The 23,918-nt window shown below is 43.7% G+C and overlaps 1 protein-coding gene across 2 annotated transcripts in view; it reads left to right on the top strand.

Annotated features, from left to right (window-relative positions):
- Nucleotides 1-23,918, top strand: part of LOC106605133 (four and a half LIM domains protein 3) — a 75,077-nt gene that overhangs the window by 13,356 nt on the left and 37,803 nt on the right. The gene's annotated exons all lie outside the window — the stretch shown is intronic.

The raw sequence follows: 23,918 nt of genomic DNA, 5'->3' as shown, positions 1-23,918 counted from the left end.
TCTGTTGATGTTGTTGTGTCTGCTGTTGTGCACATTTCTTTGAGGTTCCCAGGCCTGTTAGACTCAGTAATGTCCAGACTTTCTGGTTCTCTGATCAATACTTTTCTAAGTGTCTTGCTACCATCAGTCAAGACAACTTTTTGTGTCTTCATTCGAGAGGGAGAGATGTCTTCACTTGAAGGGGAATGTGACATCCATAGAAACAGAATCTGTTGGAGTCTATGTTCATGATGACATCACTCCCATGCCCCTGACCATCAAACACCAAGCTGACCCTTACTGCAGATGGAACCCTATCCCTACACATGACCACTGACTTTGACCGTGACCCTGAACTGAAAGGTTTAGAGGACCTTTGGTTAGAGTGAAATCTATAGTTTCCCAGCTGCATTCCTGTTTAGGACTATTACACCCACAGAGGCAGTATTCTTGAATCCATTTCAATACTATGCTTAGGTTGTGAAAAATACTAATGTTGCTATAATTCTGCATTGGTGTGGGCTGGAATATAATCGCTGCTTTGCACTGTTCAGCGCTCCTCAAAAGGTGTAGAGCCGGGTTGCTAGGTAACCATCCATGCACGTTGCCATCTCCATTCAGACTAATTTAATGGGGGTTGCCAGATTACCTCTCTATTCTCCACTGAGACTGTCCAGCTGTACATTCTCAACACATCCACCCATTCCTCTTGAGCAAAGTCTGGCAAACATTATTAGTTTGTTCTCTACTTTTTGCCATCCGTTAGCAATTCAGTTGCATTTTAAGGGGAGTAGGAGACCTAGGCATCCAGCATCAAACAGAACCACATCCAATGCAAGTGCAAAATAAATTAAATCAATGAGTAGAACGGGGGAGCGCCAGACTGCTTGGAAAGCAGTACAGCATAGGGCCAATGACACCAACACCATGACTTCACCCCCCCTCGGCTGCCCTCATCCCCTCGCCGGCTTTCTCAAAGAAGCTAGTAGATGGAAACGAAGATTAAAAAAAAGAATTAAGAAAACAGTGGCACCCCACTGGTCAAAAACTGGTTGAATCAACGTTGTTTCCACATTTCAACCCCAAAAAGTCTAAGTGATGACGTTGAATCAACATAGAAAAGAGATTGGATTTGCAAAAAGTCATCGACGTAAGGGCATTTTTAATAATTTTTTTAACCATTTAATTAAAAAAAATCTAAATCCAATGACGTGACTTTTTTGTTGAATTCACAAAAGTTGACAACTCAACCAAATGTACATCAAAGCTAGATGTTCAACTGACGTCTGTGCCCTGTGGGACTATGATGTTAAGAGGGCTTTCGGTCTTAAGTCGGCATATAGATACGGATCATTGGTCAGACCATGTCATACTTGGACACAGAGATAATTTGTGTATGGTGTATATGTGTGCTTCTACACATTCCTGTGTTTTGTATGTGTGTGCCAGCTTTTTAACCTTTACAGTGTAGCCAGATTGAATGGTGTTTACTGTAGAGTGCCGTGGGATGCCATTTGTCACCATCTGTGGTTGACTGTGACGTTGTGCAAGCCAGAAGCCCACTAATCAGGGATTGTGCAGTAAATTTAGTTAATTTACACCTTGTGTGACAAACATGTACTTTTAGTTGATCGATGGAGACGTTCTCAGAGCAGTGACTAAACCTGGCGCCTTTGACTAGGGAGTGTCAGTCTGTCTGCCAGGTTTCTGTCTTTTCCTGTCTCACTGCTAAAGTAATTTTCCTGTTCCTACTAGTGTTGCATGGTATACCGAAACTTCAGTACTTTTTCGATATTAGAACATGAAAAACGGTTTGGCACTAGAACTTGTTACTTTCGGTACTTCTGTGAAATGTGTCTCACGTCGTCTACTGATTGAGAGAGGATCACGTCTATCTTACAGTGTGGCCGATGACCCTTATAGTGCGAACGCACCATGCCTGCTCCACTTACTCATTGCTAGCTCTAGCCTGTGCTGAGGAACCACTGCAATCACTGGGAGTCTGGGCTGCATCACCACTTATGCTGCACAGAAGTTAACGCACTTAAATAATGCAACACGCCATTTTAGAAATGTTAAACTGTTAATTTACTGTTCGCAAAACAATGTCCATTACAGGCTAGAACACTGATGGTAGCTTCCAGCTTTGTAGGCTAACTTTTCCTTACTAGCTTACAGCTGAAGCTAACATCAATACACTACCCTAGTACATCGAAATATAATGGGGGAAAAAAACAACATATTGTTGAAGTCCAAAGCTGATTGAATAAAGTTTTTGGTGACATTCACTTCGTCTCCCCCGCCTCACATCTCTCCCAGTCAAGATCATCTTTGCTCGAGCCTTGAACTGACTGTGTGTGTGTGTGTGTGTGTGTGTGTGTGTGTGTGTGTGTGTGAATAAGCGCTCACTTTTATAAAAGAAGATATTGCTTCTTCTATGCAAATGTTGTTGATCAGTATAATAATAAAACGAGTCCCAAATGGAAAGAGAACTGTAGCCCCATGAAATCAGTCAAACAAAGCTCAATAACACAATGAATGCACACACTTCTATTGAATATGCATTCACCTGTATTGTGACTAGGCCTAGGTTACATCCTGATTTACCCAGTTTTCAGTAGATTTACCATACTAATAAATCAATACCATTGTTAAGTAGTTGGATTGGTTAAAAATAAAATCTAATGGATTGTATAATTGATTTGATTAATGCATACATTCAAAATTCAAACATTTCTTCAAATGTAATGACATTGAACTAAAACTCAATCTGGATCAAGTGCAATTCTGTGACTTTAGGTAATACGTCTTGTTTTTTGCCTTGGTATCGTTTTGGTATCAAGTATTGTCATGGTATCGAGTATCGTGATACTAAACCTGGTATCGAAGTAAATATTCTGGTCTCATGTCAACACTACTTCCTACTCTGTTAAACTGTTCTTAAGTCCTAGTCTTGAGGTTTCCCCTGTACTCTTTCCTATAGCCTACTGTTTCCTAAAGAAGAGACATGTATAGGACCAGAGTAAAAGAGGGCGTTTGAGAAAGTGCGGGGAGATTGTGGTTGATAGATTGCGAGAGAGATAAGACATGTCTGATTGGGACTCGACATAATTCAACTCCACTACCTGTATTTACCAAAACACCTGTGCTTGCTTACGTTGTCTCTTTATTTAACCAAAGTGCTCGGTGGACTTTGCATTTTATCTCGTTGCGGTGAATTAGGCGGAGAAGATGAATAGTGTTTTTGCATGACTGCGTGATGATAAAGATATCCCATGTGACACAGCGAGATAAGAGCGTGACGGATTGTGGCTCTCCTCTGGTAAAGTCGAAATCGGATTTCTTAGATTGGGCTCTCCTTCAAGCGCTGTTGAACACACCAACAGTCGAGTTCCCTATCCATTCGCACCAAGGTATATCTGCAATTTTTCATAATGATTATGATGATAAAAATGTGTCTTCTGAGCATCTACTTATAACAACCTGCCACTCCCCAAATATCTTCTATGACAAGGATGCAATGACCTGCCCTTGACCTGGCTACTACTAGTTCTGACCCATTTTTCCTTAGGAGTGGAGGCAGAAGAAGGACGGGACCAGAGTGAATGAGCACTGAGAATGTGCCTGCATTGCAAAGTCCTGCAAATATTGCACAATATAGACATAGAATAAGGAGTTTCATCTCTGGGCCCATGCGCTACCATCTTTCATGCACAACTGAACGTGGCCCAGGTTCTCAGGTTGGAGAAGGGCAGAGAGATGGAGGGGTGAGGGGGAGGGTAGCAGAGGGGAACGGGGTGGAGTCCTTGGCATGGCAGCTTGATTTATGGACACCTTTTTGAAGTGCGCTCATTCCAGCCGCGTGCACAGCCTGCGTTCTGAATATCAGAGCTGGGGGGGGCGGCATGTTTATGTGTGTGTGAATCAGGGCGTTCTCCCTGCGGCACGGAGAGGGGAAAAAATTGACCCGCGGGTCGCTGACCCCCACTGGCTGCACTGTTGGCTTCTCCAACAGACACGTGACATTCTCTTCTCTCGGGTCCTATGTGAAGGTCAAAGAGAAGGGGAGGGGGGAGAGAAGGAGAAAGGAGGTGGTCCTTTTTTGATGGGTCCGCTGGGGATCGTACAATTGGGTCAGAGGCGTGTTTCGGCACAAGCCAGCAGTCTTTCCTCTTTCTTCCCTCATGCTGGACTCTGGAAGGATGTTTAGTAACTGTGTGGTTGTGTAAGTTTTGTGTCATTATTCCCTAGTGGCCTAATGCTGATTTTCATGGCCGGCGTGTATAAGTTGACACTTTTTTTTTTCTTCCCCCTGTTATGTCAGCTTCAGTGAAATCACTGTTTGAATGAGCACAGCTTTCATTGGTCTCTTATACCAGTGAGGAGAGTAATTTGGCAGGATTATGCCTATTAAACCCTAGTGCTTCTTACCCTGTCTGGTCCGCTCTCTGTCTGGATTGATTATCCACTCGGTGTGCTTTGATGACTATGACCAGGATCTGCCCACTTTGTTTTTGGAGTTCATTTCCTAAATATATCAAGTTGTTTGATCTTATCGGGTTCATTTATGAGTGGAACAGTCGGAATTGTGAATATGAGCACTAATGACACTCAATGGGAAGTCCCCACAAAGAGACTTTGTTTTCATCCCAAATGGCACCCTGTTCCCTATATAGTGCCCTATGTTTGACCAGAGCTGTACGTGCCCTTGTCAAAAAATAGTGCACTATAGAGAATAGGTTGCCATTTGAGACTCAGCTTTAAACAAATTGCTGGTGTGTGTATGCAGCTGCTCACCGCTTCTGGTCTTCCTGCACAAGTCACCCATTGTCCCCTGATAATTTTTTTTATTTTTGTCTTTGGACCCTCTATCTTCCCATTTAGCTTTTCAGCGTAAAGAAATGTTGTGTGTGTGTGTGTGTGTGTGTGTGTGTGTGTGTGTGTGTGTGTGTGTGTATGTATGCAAACTTTTGCATGTGCTGTATATGTTTGTATGTGAGAGCAGTGGCCTGTCTGTTACTTTGTCTACTTGCTTGTCTCTGTGTCAGGCGTGTTTATACAGTACGTGTCTGTTTTTCTTTGTGACCGTGTGTGTACTGTGTCTGTGATGGGATCTGTGAGAGCTCTGGGATATATCTCTGTTCTGGGGACAGGAAGGAGCAACTGGCCCCCGCATTGTCTTCGACCCCACGCCAGTCATAGGGGTCACCGTCCAGCAGGAAAGGAACCTACTTCTGGCCTCCCCTACAAATACCAGAATGAAAGAAATGGTCATTATTTTTTTTTATTAGTGGAAAATTCAAATGTGATATGTATCAGACAGGCCAACTGGGGGAATGGGACTCTCGAAATAGAAATGCCTGTCTGTCTGCCTGTCGCTCCACCACCATTTATAACACCTAGTTATTAGACCTATTATTCTGTTTTTGTACAGTAGATCTTTGGTACGCTGCTTTTAATATGCTTCTGTTATACGGTCCCTTACTGTACAGATATGGATTGACCTGATCCTCAGGTTCTGGAGGCTTTTGGCCAACTTTCCAAGCGTTGCATCAGTTTTGTGTATGACTTATTTAGGGCACCTTAGATCCAGCTGTCAGCTCCTACGCCAACGACATAAAAAAAAAAAACGCATTATCGGGGTAAAAGGAATGAAGTCAGCCCACGAGTCATGTACAGTATCTGATGAAAGTGAAATAGTTCATCTACGAGCGTGTGCGTACTCATTCAGTGCAAAATTGATCATACGGTACGTTGAGTGTGAGAGTCAACATATTTCGCATTGCCACGGTATCACCTCCAGAACGCTGGTTGCTGCCCTCAGTGAACTCTGGGAGGACTAGAAGCAAGGGAAGACTTCACTGCCAAACGTTTTATGGTGCCGGGGAATGAGAGCTCTGTTTACACGTTTCCAAGGAGACCTTACTCTGTGAGGGGGGGGGGGGGGAAATAAAAAAGGACCTCTGCATATTACTGGAAATTACTTTTAACGGTGATTCATCCCAGTCGTTTCCCATTTGGCAGGTTCCCACAGCATTTTCTGGACATACGTAATGTTTTTTTTTCTTCTCTCAAATAAACCCATCTTTTCAAGGTCGTGGAGCGAGAGAGAGAGCGAAAGGGCTGGTTTTTGGTGACCGCAATTTACTCGTGAGTTGCAGAGAACATAGCTAGGGTAGGTTAAGTTCAGCTTTGATACTCATTACAAGTGTACTTACGAGGAACGTTACGCAACACTTCTAATCGAACATGTCTCAGATGCCTATACCTGCACGCCACAAAGCCTCCAGATAGTCCCTATATAGGTTTGAAATAGAGAGAGCGAGCAATAGGGAAAGAGAGCATTGCCACATTGAACAAAGATCTGGCGTCTCAACCCAAGGATCAGGTGCCACCATAGCAATCATGAGTGGCCGTGTGTGTGTGTGTGTGTGTGTGTGTGAGAGGAATAATTGCTTGCAGTTGTGGCGAGCAGCAATTGCATGTGGCCATCAAAGGGTGCTCAAATTGCTGACTGTGCGGGCTCTGAAACTCTACACCAGCTCCTTGATGCCCTCGCTGAGTCGGCAGAATCAGGCGACCACCTGGGAATGGCCAGTTTACAGGAGGCATTTTGGCTCTGTGGCGCGTGGTCTAGCCTTGGTTTTTGGTCCGTGTGGGTTGGAAATAGCCATGGACCTATAAAAGGCGGCGGGGATGATGTGAAATCAACTTGCTGATGTATTCATGAACATTGTGCTTACTCTATGTTAAATGGGCTGTGTACATTTGACTAGCCAACTTTGTGTCAAAGGTTTAAGGGAACTACACAGATGACCACATTCTGTATTTGCTTACCAAATGAAGTGTCATTCAGGTCAGATCCCTAGAAACCAGGAAGGATGGAATTTGCATTGTCCGTTACAGATGAAAGGAAATCCACGGCTCTGGAAAGGAAGGATAAGAGGCAGTGTGTATCTTTCACCACTGTCTCTGCATGACGGACCGGGCTCTGAGAAATGCCTTTGTACTGTATATCAAGTTACTGGTGCCCTTCTGTTTTATTTTTCCTGGTTTGGGATTTTTTTTCTTCTGTTTTTCACTCTCAAAATTGCAAGTATTCATAGAGAACAATAATATTGGATGTTCTAAGTCCATGTCAATGCTTACATTGCATCAGAAAATTTGAGGGCTGAAAAAAAATAATTAAAAAAAATATAAAAAAAACACATGGATTTCTTTGGTCTAATACCCCTTTTTAATTGTGCATTTTGCAAAAGAAGAAAATGACGTTTTTACGGCTGCATATATCCAGTGATGGAAAAGTACCCAATTATCATACTTGAATAAAAGTAAAGATGCCTTAAATGACTCAAGTAAAAGTGAAAGACACACCCAGTTAAATACTACTTGAGTAAAAGTCAAAGTATTTGGTTTTAAATATACTTCAGTATCAAAAGTAGAAATAATTGCAAATACTTTATATTAAGCAAACCAGACGTCACAATTGTTGGGTTTTATTTTTTTTACTACGGATAGCCAGTGGCACACTGTGTTTTAGTGAGTCCGCCAGATCAAAGGCAGTTGAGTGTGTGAATGGACCATTTTCCTGTCCTGTTAAGCATTCAAAATGTAACAAGTACTTTTAGGTGTCAGGGAAAATGTATTGAGTAAAAAGTACATTTATTTTCTTTAGGAATATAGTGAAGTAAAAGTAGTCAAAAATGTAAATAGTAAAGTACAGTTATCCCAAAACATGACTTTAGTACTGTATTTTTACTTAAGTACTTTACACCACTGCATATATTACGACAGAGTTTGTAAATCAAAAGCCCCCCCGATTTTATATAAATAATCATTATATAATTCTGCCAGGTAAGCTTACTTTGCAGTTAACATTTAATTGAAGGTTTTGGGTATTTTTCTACCCAGAAGACAGTTCTCATTGTCACGAACTGGTTACACAAAGTGAATAAGAGACAAACGTGCGCAGCACACAGACATACAAGGGCAATATTGATTGAACTTAATTGGCAGATATTGTGTCATGTTTGGCTTTTAAGCCGATTCTGGCTAACTAGGAGTGGGGTAATGTGGATTTGATTGGTTAGAGCTTGAGGTGTCTCATACTTGTGAGATTTGTTTGACAGTTTGCGCTGGAACACGTGAAAAATACATGCACTTTCAGAATTGTTTGGCGAGCTAGTCATAGGTGGGCTGCGAGCTACCAGTGTTCAACCTGTTAGAGACTCCTGTACTACAGCATAAAATGTGTGACTGAATCACTGACCTCCAAATTAGAAAATCACAATTTCCGTACCAAAGTGTCAAGTCTTCACAGTTCAGAAATATCTAACCGATTTTGTGGGTCCAGACATAACAGCCTTGTGTCTGACAACTGGGGAGGTTGTTGTGTCTGGCTGTAGGTACAAACGAGGGGAGCGGGGAGGGAGGCGAGATGTAAAACACCGTCAGAGATTAAATTGTCACCACGCCAGTAAAGATATTGCATAGGAGGACTCCCTCCATTTCCCCTTCTGAAGATTAGTGCAAACACCACCCTCTCCGGAGACCAGCTAGGCTGATTTGCTGCTGAATCACTCTGAAAGGGGGCCAGAGTGTACTGACCTACTGTAACTAAATATTCTGGTCGTACTGCTCTAGTAGCGCAATTCACCTTTAGGTGGGAGAAATACAATACTTTTTCAAAGATCAAGCTAAGGCAGTGTGTTTAAGTTCTGTTGCAAGCATTAATGAAATTTGCCACCAAATAATTACTACAGCCTTTGACAGATATTCAAACAATCGACTTCCCATGGTATCTACACGTCTGCATTTCCACCTTGCTCCATTGAAGCCTCAGAGGATGATATTGAGCCAAACCCTCCCCTCACTCTGCCAGTGTCTGTAGTATTCAGTAGGGTTCTGTTTTCAAAGAGATGAAAGGGATGCCCTGGCCTGTCCCCTGGATCGGAGTGCAGATGACCGGCAGCCCAGCCAGGGGAGGACAGGACAGTGACGAGAATGATGGGATAGCCATGTTTGGTAATACATCTGCACAGTGCTGCTGGTCAGTGGGAAACGGGGTAGCAAGGGGACTCCTGGGAATCAGGGCCATGTTTTGTTTGTTCAAGGAGGAATAATATACTCCACCTTCTCATACAGTGGCTTCTGAACTGTACTCACCCCACTCCATATAATACATTCCCTACCCCTACCAATGTCCGCTAGGGCCCTAACTGAGATTTACTGTAATGACTATCAACTACATGCTTGCTCCTTTTTTCAGACATTTCTCTCTCTCTCTATCTCGCCTTAGACTTAAACACTATCTTTTATTACTATGACTAGCTTTTTATCCTTTTGTTGAACATGATCTCTATATAGCCTTTTCTCTCAGCTCTTTTGTCCCTGCATTCTTTCACTTCCTGGGTTCCCCTTGCAATGCTGACAGTCTTGTCATTATCTCTCCATCAACTAGTGTTTCCCACTCAGCTTTAGGCCGATATCTTTTCCTGCTTGCTCCCCGTCTTTGTCACTTACTGTACCTCTCGCTTTCTCTTTCTCGCTCTCTCCGTTTTTCCCTCTGCCCTCTTAACATTTACCGGCAAATACCAGTGCTGCAGAGAAAGTAAAGACACCCCTTCCTGCATTCTCCAGTCAGTGACTTTCCAAAACCTCCATCGGCATGCTGGAGTTGACTGCATACTTCCCTGAATCCAAACCAGATGTGAAATTGTAATGTATGGCAGCGTTTTTTTCTTTCTCTTCAAAGGAAGACAAATGTGGGACAAAAACAAAGTCTTTTGAACATCCACACAGTGATGTAAAAATAGATGGAGATACATTTACATTTTCCAAAATCTAAAGCTGTCCTTCATGATTGGTTGAAAAAAGCACTGTAGGATTTAGGTACATTTCTTCTGTTATCGTTTGGTGTTGGAGGAGAGTTATGGTACGCTTGGATAGACAGTTTGCAGAGGGGGGGGGGGATATATGACAATTGCATTTCGGGCTGTGCTTTACTTCTGAGAGTAGCTATTCATTCTTTCCTCACAATGAACATGTCCTCTCTTGGCAGGTAAGAATATGGTTTCATGACAATGTCATTTTTGGCATTTACAAAAGTCTGTAATAGGCCTATAGAAATTACTGATGAGCGCTGTGTTACCTCCTTTTCTGTGGTTAACTGACATTCTCCATAAGATGCTCTAAATCACCATGAAACTCCTGTTCCATGTTGAGCCCCATTTCCCCCCCCCTTTGGGGCCAGTTAGCAAATATCCTTCTACTCACTGTGCAACGTAAACCCTGCTAACGTTCTAGCGGAGGTTTGTGTCCCACATAGGTCTGTCCTTTTCCTGGGTTTCCTCTGCCTCTCTTCAAATCTCGAAATCATATCTCTCCTCTACACCTGCTCGCTCATTAAAAGCTAAGAGAAGAGACAAATTACAAATGCCCTGCCACAGGTACTCATTTGGCCTCCTTTATGTTTACGACACTCCCTCATTGGAGCCCTCGGTGTCCTCCCACCACCACACCAGGCTGTGTTTAAATGCTCAGGGACAATGACAGGTTAGGCCTCCTGTGTCTGGTCCTCTGCCCAGCCCTCCTTTTGGTGAAGTCAAACCCTCCACATAGGAGCACTGTACCGCTTTCTCACTACTGAGCTAAACTAAGCTGAGCTGTACTGGGCCTGCCTGTTTACGGTTCCAGCATAGTTGCTGGAACCGTGTGGAAAGGACGATATGAGAAGAAAATATCTGAGCCAGCACAGTATGGCTCGAGTCTGCACGATAGTATGAAAATGGTCAGTAGAGACAAAGCATCTCGGTGTTGTTATTTTAGGGATCACAGAGAATAGCGATGGCCACAGCAGTAGTGTTTTAGTGGGCCTCGGGCCTACTGATTTGTAGCCTCATGAAATATGTGAGGAATGAGGATGTTGGTAGGTGGGCCAGGTTGTTCTCCTCTGAAAGTGGGGGAGAAAAGACGTAGAAGTGGCAACTCTTCAGCTGGATCCTCTGTTTGTTTACCAACGGCGTCCGATCTGTGGCTCCACTCCGAGGCTGGAAGCGTAAACAGCGGCGGCCACAGATTGCGCAATGGCTATGCATCCCGACCCGTGGAAGCTATGGAGTGCTGGGGCGGAGTTGGCCTGTTCCAACCGCAATTAAGGAAATTATGCATTGCTTAACAGGAAGTGTTGGTTTGACCTACCGAGACGCATCAGAGTTTAAGATATGCCCCAGGCATTTTAATCGTGACGATTGTGCCTTTGTCCTCGTTTTTTTTTAATGTTGGGTACTATTGGAAAGCAGCTAGCTAAGTTCTGTGTCATATTATCCCCATGCGACTCGTCATTTGTCAGTTAGAAGCAGAAAGCATCTTTGTGGTCTGAGTGTCTGTTCATTGGGTTGTTATAGTGACTGTGTTTGTAAGCGCGGCGTTATCTCGTTTTCATTGGGTTGTTGTAGTCACTGTTTTTGCAAACGTGGTGTGATCTCGTTATCATGAGCAATTTCCTCTGCTTCCTCTGACTTCATTGGCTCACCCCTTCCTCACAGTTACTGTAGTGTCTTTATCTGATACAGCGAATGCCAGCGAGTGCAGCTCACAACTAGAAAGTACAAACAGATGTTGCACATGAAATGTATCCCCTAGTTTGACTTTGTTGCTTCATTGTGCCTATAGTCTCTCATGTCAACTGACTTGCATAGGCTGAGTTACAGTGGCTTCAGAAAGTATTCATACCCCTAGATCTATTCCTCATTTTTTGTTGTGTTAGACTAAATTCAAAATGTATTACATGTTTTTTTTTTTCTCACCCATTTTCACGCAATACGCCATAATGGCAGTGAAAACATTTTTTTTCTCACATTTATTGAAAATATCTAATTTGCATCACTATTCACACTTCTGAATCAATACTTTGTAAAGCACCTTTTGGGGAAGTCTCTAAAAGCTTTCCACATCTGGATTGTGCAACATTTCCCCATTCTTTTCAAAATTCTTCAAGCTCTGTCAAATTGGTTGTTGATCATGGCTAGATAACGATTTTCAGGTCTTGTCATAGATTTTCTAGTAGATCGAAGTCAAATCTGTAACTCGGCCACTCAAGAACATTTACTGTCTTGGTAACATACCCATGACATGATGCAGCCACCACAATAGTAAAATATATGGAGAGTGGTACTCACTAATGTGTATGTTTGGGGCAAATCCAATAACACTTTGTATTCAGGACAAAAAGTTATATTGCTTTGCCACATTTTTTTGCAGTATTACTTTAGTGCCTTGTTGCAAACAGGATGCATGTTTTGGAATATTTTTTTATTATGTACATGCCTTCTTTTCAATGTCAGTTAGGTTAGTATTGTGGAGTAACTACAATGTTGTTGATCCATCCTCAGTTTTCTCCTATCACAGCCATTAATCTATAACTGTTTTAAAGTCACCATTGGCCTCATGGTGAAATTCCTGAGCGGTTTCCTTCCTCTCCAGCAACTGAGATAGGAAGGACACACATATTTGTTGTGACTGGGTGTATTCATACACCATCCAAAGTGAAATTAATAACTTCTTCATGCTCACAGGGATATTCAATATTAGCTTTTAATTTTTATTTTAACCATCTACCAATAGGTGGCATTCTTTGCGAGGAATTGGAAAACCTCCCTGGTCTTTGCGGTTGAATGTGTTTGAAATTCACTGCTCGACTGAGGGACCTTACAATTATCTGTATGAGTGGGATACAGAGATGAGGTATTCATTCAAAAATATTGTTAAACACGATTGTTGCACTCCGTGAGTCCATGCATCTTATTATGTGACTTGATAAGCACATTTTTACCCCTGAACTTATTTAGGCTTGCCATAACAAAGGGGTTGAATACATATTGACTCAAGACATTTCAGTTAAACATGTTTTATTAATTTGTAGAAACAAAAAAAATGTATAACGTAATTCCACTTTGACATTATGGATTATTGTGTGTATACCAGCGACAATTTTTTTTTTTTTTTAATCAAGTTGAAAATAACATAAAATGTGGAAAAAGTAATGGCATGTGAATACTTTCTGAAGGCACTGTACTTATCCAGCACAAGACTTGCAGTAGCTAGATCATTGTGTCCTCAAAAGCCTAAAAAGGCAGCCTGTTGATGTCCTGATGTTAAGGGAAGTGGCCAGTCAAATGTCCAGTCATCTTCTCCTCTTAGCTTTCTCTGTGGAGAGTGTAGTCCTTGAATTATCAAGTGTTTAAATCCCAAAGGACACTGGCCTTGCATTCCTGTTTAAAGGGATTGTAATCCTAATGACAGTCTAACACAAACAGGTTCTGGACCATGAAAATATTGTTGTGTAATTCATGCAATTGACATTTAACATTCGTCACCAAATGGAAAGTCTTATCTAGCGGACACGGCATGATGCATTGAGTAAATAAGACAGGGAGAGGTTCCCCGTTTGGCTTAGTTTTGAAATGGCCATTGCGATTGGACTGTAACACATTAACTTTTCTCGATATGCTCAACCGGGCCTTAAATGATATACTGAAGTGTCCAGCGCTGTATTTTTCTACCCATCTCAAAGCCAGCCAAGGAGCTTTACTCTGTCTGGAAGACATCCAGACAGTAGAACTGAGGAGCACAATGTGGTGGTATGTGTTTATCCAAACCCAACGTTTCACTTTTCCTCTGCTCTGATTTATGACCTTTCATAGGTTTCAGATCCAACGCCAAGATTGGATTTTCCTCTAAATGTCACCCTCTTCTTTGCTCTTTCAATCTATTCTATTCCATTTGATTTCTTCTTAATTTCTCCTCACTCTCCTTGCCCTTTCTCTGTCCCTCTCATATTCCCCATTCTAGCCAGTTTAGCTAATGCAGCAATTGTCATGTTTAATTCGAAAAATACTAAGCAGCTTAATATTAATACACTACATGACCAAAAATTATGAGGACACCACTTAAAATTAGTGGCTTCGACTATTTCAGCAACGCCGGTAGCTGAAAGGTGTATAAAATCGAGCACACAGCCATGCAATCACAATAGACAGACACTGGCAGTAGAATGGCCCGTACTGAAGAGCTCAGTGGCTTTCAATGTGGCACCATCATAGGATGCCACCTTTACAACAAGTGAATCCTCAAAAATTTTTGACCTGCTAGAGCTGCCCCGGTCAACTGTAAGTGCAGTTATTGTGAAGTGGAAATGTCTAGGAGCAACAACGGCTCAGCTGCGAAGTGGTAGGCCACACAAGCTCCCAGAACGGGACCGCCGAGTGCTGAAGCATGTACCGTGTATAAATCATCTGTCCTCTGTTGCAACACTCACTACTGAGTTCCAAACTGCCTCTGAAAGCAACTTCAGCACAAAACTGTTCTCTGGAGTGATGAATTACGCTTCATCATCTGGCAGTCCGACGGACGAATCTTGGTTTGGTGGATACCAGGAGAACCCTACCTGCCCGACTGCGTAGTGCCAAATGTAAGGTTTGGTGAAGAAGGAATAATGGTCTAAGGCTGTTTTTCATGGTTCGGGCTTGGCCGCTTAGTTCCAGTGAAGGGAAATCTTAACGCTACAGCATACAATAACATTCTAGACGATTCTGTGCTTCCAACTTTGTGGCAACAGTTTGGAAAACAGTCCTATTTCAGCATGACAATGCCCCTGTGGACAAAGCGAGGTCCATACAGAAATGGTTTGTTAATTTATGTTGAGTAACTTGACCGGCCTGCACAGAGCCCTGTCCTCAACCCCGTCGAACACCTTTGGGATGAACTGGAATGCCAACTGCGAGCCAGGCCTTATTGCCCGACCTGACTAATGCTCTTGTTACTGAATGCAAGCAAGTCCCCGCAGCAATGTTTCAACATCTAGTGGAAAGCCTTCCCAGACGAGTAGAGGCTGTTATGGCAGCAAAAGGGGGAACAACTCCATATTAATGCCCATGATTTTGCAATGAGATTTCCACATACTTTTGGCAATGTAGTGTATATGCATTGATGTTTTTATATAGACCAATGGTTAGTTAAATGTGTGTTAACTATATTCCTTTGGGCTGCAATAGGAGCCATCTTTGTTTCACCTCTACTCCATGTTTCTGAGATGTTGTAATGTAGGAGAACTATTGGATAGACTCTGACGGACTGGCTTATCTTGACACTTTTCTCCTGAGGAGTGGCCATAGACTGTATGGGAGTACTCTTTGCACACCAGACTTGCCTGACCAACTGCAGAGCGCTGAGTGGTTAGAAGTAATATTCCTAAGGAGGCCAGCTCATGTCTAACACACAACCACTCCCCATATTCTGGTAGTCTATCCTTTATTTTCTCATGCTTTAAGATGGCCATTCATGTCCTTTTTCTTTATATATGTCCTTGAAAAAGAACAACAACAGTGGTCTCATTCCCAGTCAGTAAAATAGAAGAGGTGTTTTGAAAGCGGGAGCACACATTCTTGTCGAAGTTCAAACAGTTGTAGTCGGTAATAATAACAAGGTTTTGTTGACCTTGTTTGAATCTCCTTTCCACACTTTGGAAAGGAGACTCAAAGATACATCAACCACAATCAATGCTGCTGTATGTGTGTGAGGACACTCTGAACCTTTTGAGGATCTGGGTGGGTGGGTGGGTGGGTGTGGGTGTGGGTGTGTGTGTGCCTGTGCGTGTTTTGTATGTGTGCATATGTATGTGCTTAATCATAGAGTACACACAGACAAGCAAGAGCTTGAACTCAACACAGAACACCTGTTGGGTGAAGTACACAGGGCGATGTCGCTGTCTAGTACGTCAAGGGCTCTCCTTGCCATGTTTACATCGGCTCAGCTCCAACAGCCTAACGCTTACTCATCAACACTCTGATCCACTCCGACAGACTAATCCTCCACACATGATTATAGATGACATTTCCAGAAATGACACAAGTACAGTAGCTATAGCGTCACGTTTTTCAGCCTCTAAGACATGCATGTGTTTCCCATAAGATGTATGCACTCTGGCTATAGATAGGCCTATAATGTACTTGGTTTATTTGGTTGTCTCATAAATATCACCCTTTATATCCACATTTTGAAATACTTTTAGAATAACTTTCTCTGCTCATGCTCTTCATAACATTTTCCTTCACAACAGCTTGTCTCTCAACAATGGTATTCCTGTGTCTGTAATTGTAAAACATTAGAGGGTTATGTCATAATTTGCTTGTGTAGCATACTTTGTGGAACTCGCTACAGTCTCTTTTTCTCGACAGCCAGGGACTGTCTCTCTCATCTGTTGATGTAACACACGGTCTACTGCTTTGTCTGGCAACTCTGACCGTTGCCAAACAGACGTTTTACAAGCGGATACTCTCATTGGGCGTTGGGACAGGGGAAGAGTGCTAGGGACTGTTCCCAGCGCGGAGTGCAACGGCCGGCTCGTTTGGAGTGAACCGAAGCGTGAGCAGAGTTTTATCAGGGGATTAGCGGACCGTCATTTAAACCGGACCGAGCACTGGGGTTGGTGTGAGGGAGCCTTAGCTAACCCATCTCTGCCGCACATCCTGAGTCTGAGCCTGATCAAACGGCATATAGTGCTGACTGACTTGGCAGCAATGAGTAAACAACTTGCATAGACCCATAGAGAAAGCAATCAGCCGCTAAATTTTTTTTTATCTCTATGCATAGAGAGAATCACGTTTACATTGCTAGGGTTCCATCTCTACGCATAAACCTCTCTCTGTTGGGTCTCCAATAAACCCACCAACTTGTCGCAGGGGGGGGGTTGTGATGACTAGACTGACCTTGACGCTCTCTAGCTATCTCACCGGATGTTCTGGCTGAGAATGAGACTTCAACTCCAATCAACGGCCTTGAAAGAGTAAAGGAAGTCAGAGGAAAAGGCACTGGTGAGGAGCCGCTCCATTTTACCTACAGTATATAGCATTTGCAGCATCTGGATGTGTTTCCATTGAGCTAAAATGTCTTTCAGGCAGTTACATTCTCTTTTGGGAATTATGCATGTAATATGCCAGAATGTATTACAAGTAACCTTCCCTACTGTAAGATATGATATCATAAACAGAATTGTTGGGTCGTTGGTCATCCTTGGCAGGGGAGGTAGTGCTTTCCTAGAAGTCTCTCTCAGGAGAATGTGTCACTCACTACTCTAGTGTTTGGGAATGTTACGAGCAGAAAGTGGTTTTTCTTAGTCACTGCGCCCCAAGGACAGAGAATATGGACTCCTTCCGGGAATCCAGGATACACTGGGAGCAAAGCAGTGTGAGAAGTAGTCTAGATCGTTGTTCACTGAGTACCATTTCCACATTCTCTCTCTCTCTCTCTCTCGCTCTCTCTGAGCAAACAGCAGGCCCCTCACTGTCTTTTTAGGGGGTGGTGGTGATTTGAAGGGTGGTCGTTTTGGTTTCTGGATTCAATTACTTGTGGAGCCCCAGGCTCGTACACTGACGTCATGCTCTCTCGCTGTGAGAGCCCAGGTCCTGTGGCATCCGGAGTTCATTTACCCATCAGGGCTCCCTGCTTGCCCCTCACGGAGTGTTGCTCTTGCATTTCAATACTACAAGACGTAAAGTCAAAACAACCCGTTCTGTCCTACCATAATATGTATCGGGCTTTGGAATATCGACGAGTGTAAAGTTCCGTAGTTTGAAGCCACTGGCTGCTTCCTAATCTTAACTGATTGCTGGCAGGCGGGTTATTGTAGCTCAAGCCGTCGTTTCCCCGGGGGCCATAAATACGTGTAAACTCAGCAATAAAAGAAACGTCCTCTCCCTGTCAACTTTATTTTCAGCAAACTTAACGTGTAAATATTTTTATGAACATAAGATTCAACAACCGAGACATAAACTAAACAAGTTCCACAGACATGTGACTAACAGAAATTGAATAATGTGTCCCTGAACAAAGGGGGGGTTCAGAATCAAAAGTAACAGTCAGTGTCTGGTGTGGCCACCAGCTGCATTAAATACTGCAGTGCATCTCCTCCTCATGGACTGCACCAGATTTGCCAGTTCTTGCTTTGAGATGTTACCCCACTCTTCCACCAAGGCACCTGCAAGTTCCCGGACATTTCTGGGGGGAATGGCCCTAGTCCTTACCCTCCGATGCAACAGGTCCCAGACGTGCTCAATGGGATTGAGATCCGGACTCTTTGCTGGCCATGGCGGAACACTGACATTCCTGTCTTGCAGGAAATCACGCACAGAACGAGCAGTATGGCTGGTGGCATTGTCATGCTGGTGGGTCATGTCAGGACGAGCCTGCAGGAAGGGTACCACATGAGGGAGGAGGATGTCTTCCCTGTAACGCTCAGCGTTGAGATTGCCTGCAATGACAACAAGCTCAGTCCGATGATGCTGTGACACAACGCCCCAGACCATGACGGACCCTTCACCTCTAAATCGATCCCACTCCAGAGTACAGGCCTTGGTGTAACGCTCATTCCTTCGACGATAAACGCGAATCCGGCATCACCCCTGGTGAGACAAAACTGCAACTCGTCAGTGAAGAGCACTTTTTGCCAGTCCTGTCTGGTCCAGCGATGGTGGGTTTGTGCCCATAGGCGATGTTGTTGATGTCTGGTGAGGACCTGCCTTACAACAGGCCTACAAGCCCTCAGCCCAGCCTCTCTCAGCCTACTGCAGACAGTCTGAGCACTGATGGAGGGATTGTGCATTCCTGGTGTAACTCGGGCAGTTGTTGTTGCCATCCTGTACCTGTTCCGCAAGTGTGATGTTCGGATGTACCGATCCTGTGCAGGTGTTGTTACACGTGGTCTGCCACTGCGAGGACAATCAGCTGTCTGTCCCGTCTCCCTGTGTCTTAGGCGTCTCACAGTATGGACATTGCAATTTATTTCCCTGGCCACGTCTGCAGTCCTCATGCCTCCTTGCAGCATGCCTAAGGCATGTTCACGCAGTTGAGCAGGGACCCTGGGCATCTTTCTTTTGGTGTTTTTCAGGGTCAGTAGAAAGTCCTCTTTTAGGACACTAAGTTTTCAAAACTGTGACCTTAATTGCCTACCGTCTGTAAGCTGTTAGTGTCTTAACGGCCGTTCCACAGGTGCATGTTCATTAATTGTGAATGGTTCATTGAACAAGCATGGGAAACAGTATTTAAACCCTTTACAATGAAGATCTGCAGTTTTTGGGATTTTTACGAATTCTTTGAAAGACAGGGTCCTGAAAAAGGGACGTTTCTTTTGTTGCTGAGTTTAGTTTGGATGTTGGGCCAAAGCTGCCTGGATGGGCCACGCAAGGGGATAATAAGTGGATGCCTTGGATGCCTTGGATGATCTATTCCAGGCTCCGAAAGCTTGTACCCTTGGTTGTTTAGACATCTCCAATGCAATATTGGTCCAGCCTTCACAGAACTAGTGCTTACATCAAACGTAAGTGCTTTCTGGCCATACTTTGAACGACTTGTTTGCAAGCTACTGATACAAATGAACTGGGAAAGGGCAATAAACAGATCCTCCATTTATTTTAGATGAAGGATGATGTCGGAACACCGGCTAACCTTTGCTTTCAGTACTGCATGAGTATGCACATGCCTGGTCTCGTTCACCTGTTTGGAAAGCAAGGCTAGCACATACCTGGTGCAGCAGATGTGTTTTGGTTTGATGGTGCAGCCTACATCTTAGCCTTGTGTCATATGTATAGACAAGTCATTGGCATGAAGCTAGCTAACATTTACTTTGGCTCACTAAAGAAAGTCATAGGTATTGAACCGTGGGATTGCAAGCTCAAATTCCATCCAATCATCCATGTTCGGTTTAACCAAGGTGGTTGTCAGTGACGCCGGCCCCCCAGTTTCATGGCTATGAAGTGAATAATGGTTGAGTCTCTCAGGTCCTCGGGAGATAGGTATCAGTTGCCTCATTAGTTGTAGAGATGTGGTAGGCTAGTGACGTGAACCAGAGACCGCAGGACTCCCCAACAGTAACGCTCCCTAATTTATGGTTCTGCTTATTGAAGGGGTAAGAGAGAGGGTTAAAAGTGCCTCGCCAAAATGGGTAAAGTGGTGTAATTTCAGAGAGAACACATCATTGGGTTATTTATGAACATTAGGAGCAGGTGAGGACATTTATCTTGATTGCATCACCCGACTCATTTGAAGCAATTCCACATGAATAACACTCACATTTTAAAATAAAAAAAAATGTACGTCAAACAAAAACCAACGATTGCAAGTTAAACAAACCTTACAACTCTATGCACAAGGACTACTTCTATTAATTTCCACAAATGTAATAAAAACACATTTACTTGAACAGTAGAATTGCCCCTCACCGAGAGCTGAAACATGATAGTTTCGGTCTCATGTGGTCTTTGATCCAGTATCATGTGTTGTGGTGATTGCAGTGTGTGTGTGTGTGTGTGTGTGTGTGTGTGTGTGTGTGTGTGTGTGTGTGTGTGTGTGTGTGTGTGTGTGTGTGTGTGTGTGTGTGTGTGTGTGTGTGTGTGTGTGTGTGTGTTAACACAGGCAGCACTAGACCTCTCAAGTCTTGATTTCATTATTTTATCAGACATGATTATTATTTCTGGGTGGTTGAACACTTAACACAGGGCTTTCCTTCAGCGACGCTGTAATGTTTTGGCAACCAGATACCATTACCATAATGCACAAACAATATTATTGTGCACTTTGTGTACTTCAGCTAAGATATAGTATGTCATCAAACTGATGTGCCTTTTTAAAAACTGTATGTATAAATATAACATTGCAGTATATGTTAGTGAATATACACTACATGACCAAAAGTATGTGGACACCTGCTGGTCGACCATCTCATTCCAAAGTAATGGGGATTAATATGGAGTTGTTTCCCCCCCCCCTTTGCTGCTATTAGGGTCAAATCAAATTTTATTAGTCACATGCGCCGAATACAACAGTGAAATGCTTACTTACAAGCCCCTAACCAACAATGCAGTTGAAAAAATATGAATAAGAAATAAAAGTAACAAGTAGTTAAAGAGCAGCAGTAAAATAACAATAGCGAGACTGTACCGGTACCCACTGTATATAGAGTCAATATACAGGGGCACCGGTTAGTTGAGATAATATGTACATGTAGGTAGTTATTAAAGCGACTATGCATTAATAATAATGGAGAGTAGCAGCGGCGTAAAAGGGGGGGGGCAATGCAAGTAGTCTGGGTAGCCATTTGATTAGATGTTCAGTAGTCTTATTGCTTGGGGATAGAAGCTGTTTATAAGCCTCTTGGACCTAGACTTGGTGCTTCGGTACCGCTTGCCATGCGGTAGTAGAGAGAACAGTCTATGACTAGGGTGGCTGAAGTCTTTGACAATTTTTAGGGCCTTCCTCTGACACCGCCTGGTATAGAGGTCCTGGATGGCAGGAAGCTTGGCCCCAGTGATGTACTGGGCCGTACGCACTACCATCTGTAGTGCCTTGCCATTGTAGGCCGAGCTGTTGCCATATCAGGCAGTGACGCAACCAGTCAGGATGCTCTCGATGGTGCAGCTGTAGAACCTTTTAAGGATCTGAGGACCCATGCCCAATCTTTTCAGTCTCCTGAGGGGGAATCGGTTTTGTCGTGCCCTCTTCACGACTGTCTTGGTGTGCTTGGACCATGTTGGTTTGTTGTTGATGTGGACTTGAAGCTCTCAACCTTGCTCCACTACAGCCCCGTCGATGAGAATGGGGGCGTGCTTGGTCCTCCTTTTCCTGTAGTTCACAATCATCTCCTTTGTCTTGATCACGTTGAGGGAGAGGTTGTTGTCCTGGCACCACACGGCCAGGTCTCTGACCTAGGGCTGGGCGGTATACCGTATTTTACTATATACCGGTATTGATGCACAGACCAGTTTGGGTTTTTACTTTACCTTCTATAACAGTATTTGAATGTTTGGTTTGTTAAATGTGATACGTCGTGTGTAACGTCCATTTGTATAGTTTACTCCTCTATTTGAGTCATCTCTCTCTCTATCTCTCTATCTATCTGCCGCTTTCCACACAGACCAAGTCAGATCCCCTGTCACTCAAGGAGCGCATTTGTTGTTGCTTGCCCACGAGACACCTTCGTTCAGTCTGTATGGTTAATGCAGCACATGCAACATTGTCGATGACAACGATAATGGTTTGCAAGCCCTGCCACATCCTATGAGCATCGGAGCCGGTGTAGTAAGATTTAATCTTAGTCCTGTATTGACGCTTTGCCTGTTTGATGTTTGTCGGAGGGCATAGCGGGATGTCTTATAAGCTTCCGGGTTGGAGTCCCGCTCCTTGTAAGCGGCAGCTCTAGCCTTTAGCTCAGTGCGGATGTTGCCTGTAATCCATGGCTTCTGGTTGGGATATGTATGTACAGTCACTGTGGGACGACATCATCGATGCACTTATTGATAATGACTGATGTGGTGTACTCCTCAATGCCATAGGAAGAATCCCGGAACATATTCCAGTCTGTGCTAGCAAAACAGTCATGTAGCTTAGCATCTGCTTCATCTGACCACTTTTTTTTATTGACCAAGTCACTGGTGCTTCCTGCTTAAATGTTTGCTTGTAAGCAGGAATCCGGGGGATAGAATTATGGTCAGGTTTTCCAAATGGCGGGTGAGGGAGAGCTTTGTACTCGTCTCTGTGTGTGGAGTAAAGGTGGTCTCGAGTTTTATTTTTATTTTATTTTTTCCCTCTGGTTGTCCAGAAGTTATTTTCGGTCATAAGAGATGGTAGCAGCAACATTATGTAAAAAATAAGTTACAAACAACGCAAAAAAAACGAACATAAAAACACAATTGGTTAGGAGCATGTAAAATGTCAGACATCTTCTCCAGCGCCGTCTTGGAAGTTGGAAGCACAGAATTGTCTAGAATGTCATTGTATGCTGTAGAGTTAATATTTCCCTTCACTGGAACTAAGGGGCCTAGCCTGAAACATGAAAAATAGCCCCAGACTATTATTCCTCCTCCACCAAACTTTACAGTTGGCAGTATGCATGGGGTAGGTAGTGTTCTCCTGGCATCCACCAAACCCAGATTAGTCCGTCGAACTGACAGGTGGTGAAGCGTAATTTATTACTCCAGAGAAAGCTTTTCCACTGCGCCAAAGTCAAATAGCAGTGAGCTTTACACCACTCCAGCCGACACTTGGCATTGTAATCTTATGCTTGTGTGCAGTTGCTTGGCCATGGAAACCCATTTCATGAAGCTCCCGACGAACAGTTTGTGTACTGATGTTGCTTCCAGAGGTAGTTTGTAACTCGGTAGTGAGTGTTGCAACCGAATGCAGATGATTTTTAAGCCCAATGCAATTCAGCACTCACCGGTCCCGTTCTTTGAACTTGTGTGGCCTACCACTTTGTGCTTGAGCCTTTGTTGCTCCTAGATGTTTCCACTTCACAATAACAGCACTTACAGTTGACCGGGGCAGCTCTAGCAGGGCAGATATTTGACGAAATGACTTGTTGAAAGGGTGACATCCTACATTGGTGCCACGTTGAAAGTCACTGAGCTCTTCAGTACGTGCCATTTTATTTTATACCCTTTTTTTCCTCCACCATTTCGTGAAATCCAATTACGATGTCTCATCGCTACAACACCCCAATGGTCTCGGGAGAAGCCAAGGTCGAGTCATGCATCATCCGAAACATGACTCGTAAAACCACGCTTCTTAACACACTTAACCCGGAAGCCAGCCACTCCAATGTGTTGGAGAAAACACTGTTCAACTGATAACCAATGTCAGCCCGGCCTGTCACGAGTCCCTAGAGCGCAATGAGCCAAGTACAGGACCCCCGGCCTAACCCAGACGACGCTGGGCCAATTGAGTGCCGCCTTATGGGACTCCTGGTCAAGGACGGTTGTGACATAGCCTGGGATCGAACCCGGGTCTGTAGGGCTTTAGACCGCTGCGCCACTCGGGAGGCCCAGTAAGGCCTTTCCACTGCCAATGTTTGTCTATGGAGATTGCATGTCTGTGTGCTTGATTGTATACAC

This window comes from Salmo salar, chromosome ssa05 (assembly GCF_905237065.1).
Source record: "Salmo salar chromosome ssa05, Ssal_v3.1, whole genome shotgun sequence".
Lineage (NCBI taxonomy): Eukaryota > Metazoa > Chordata > Actinopteri > Salmoniformes > Salmonidae > Salmo > Salmo salar.
The sequence above is the reverse complement of the archived record's forward strand: the minus strand, read 5'-3'. Positions and strand labels throughout refer to the sequence as shown.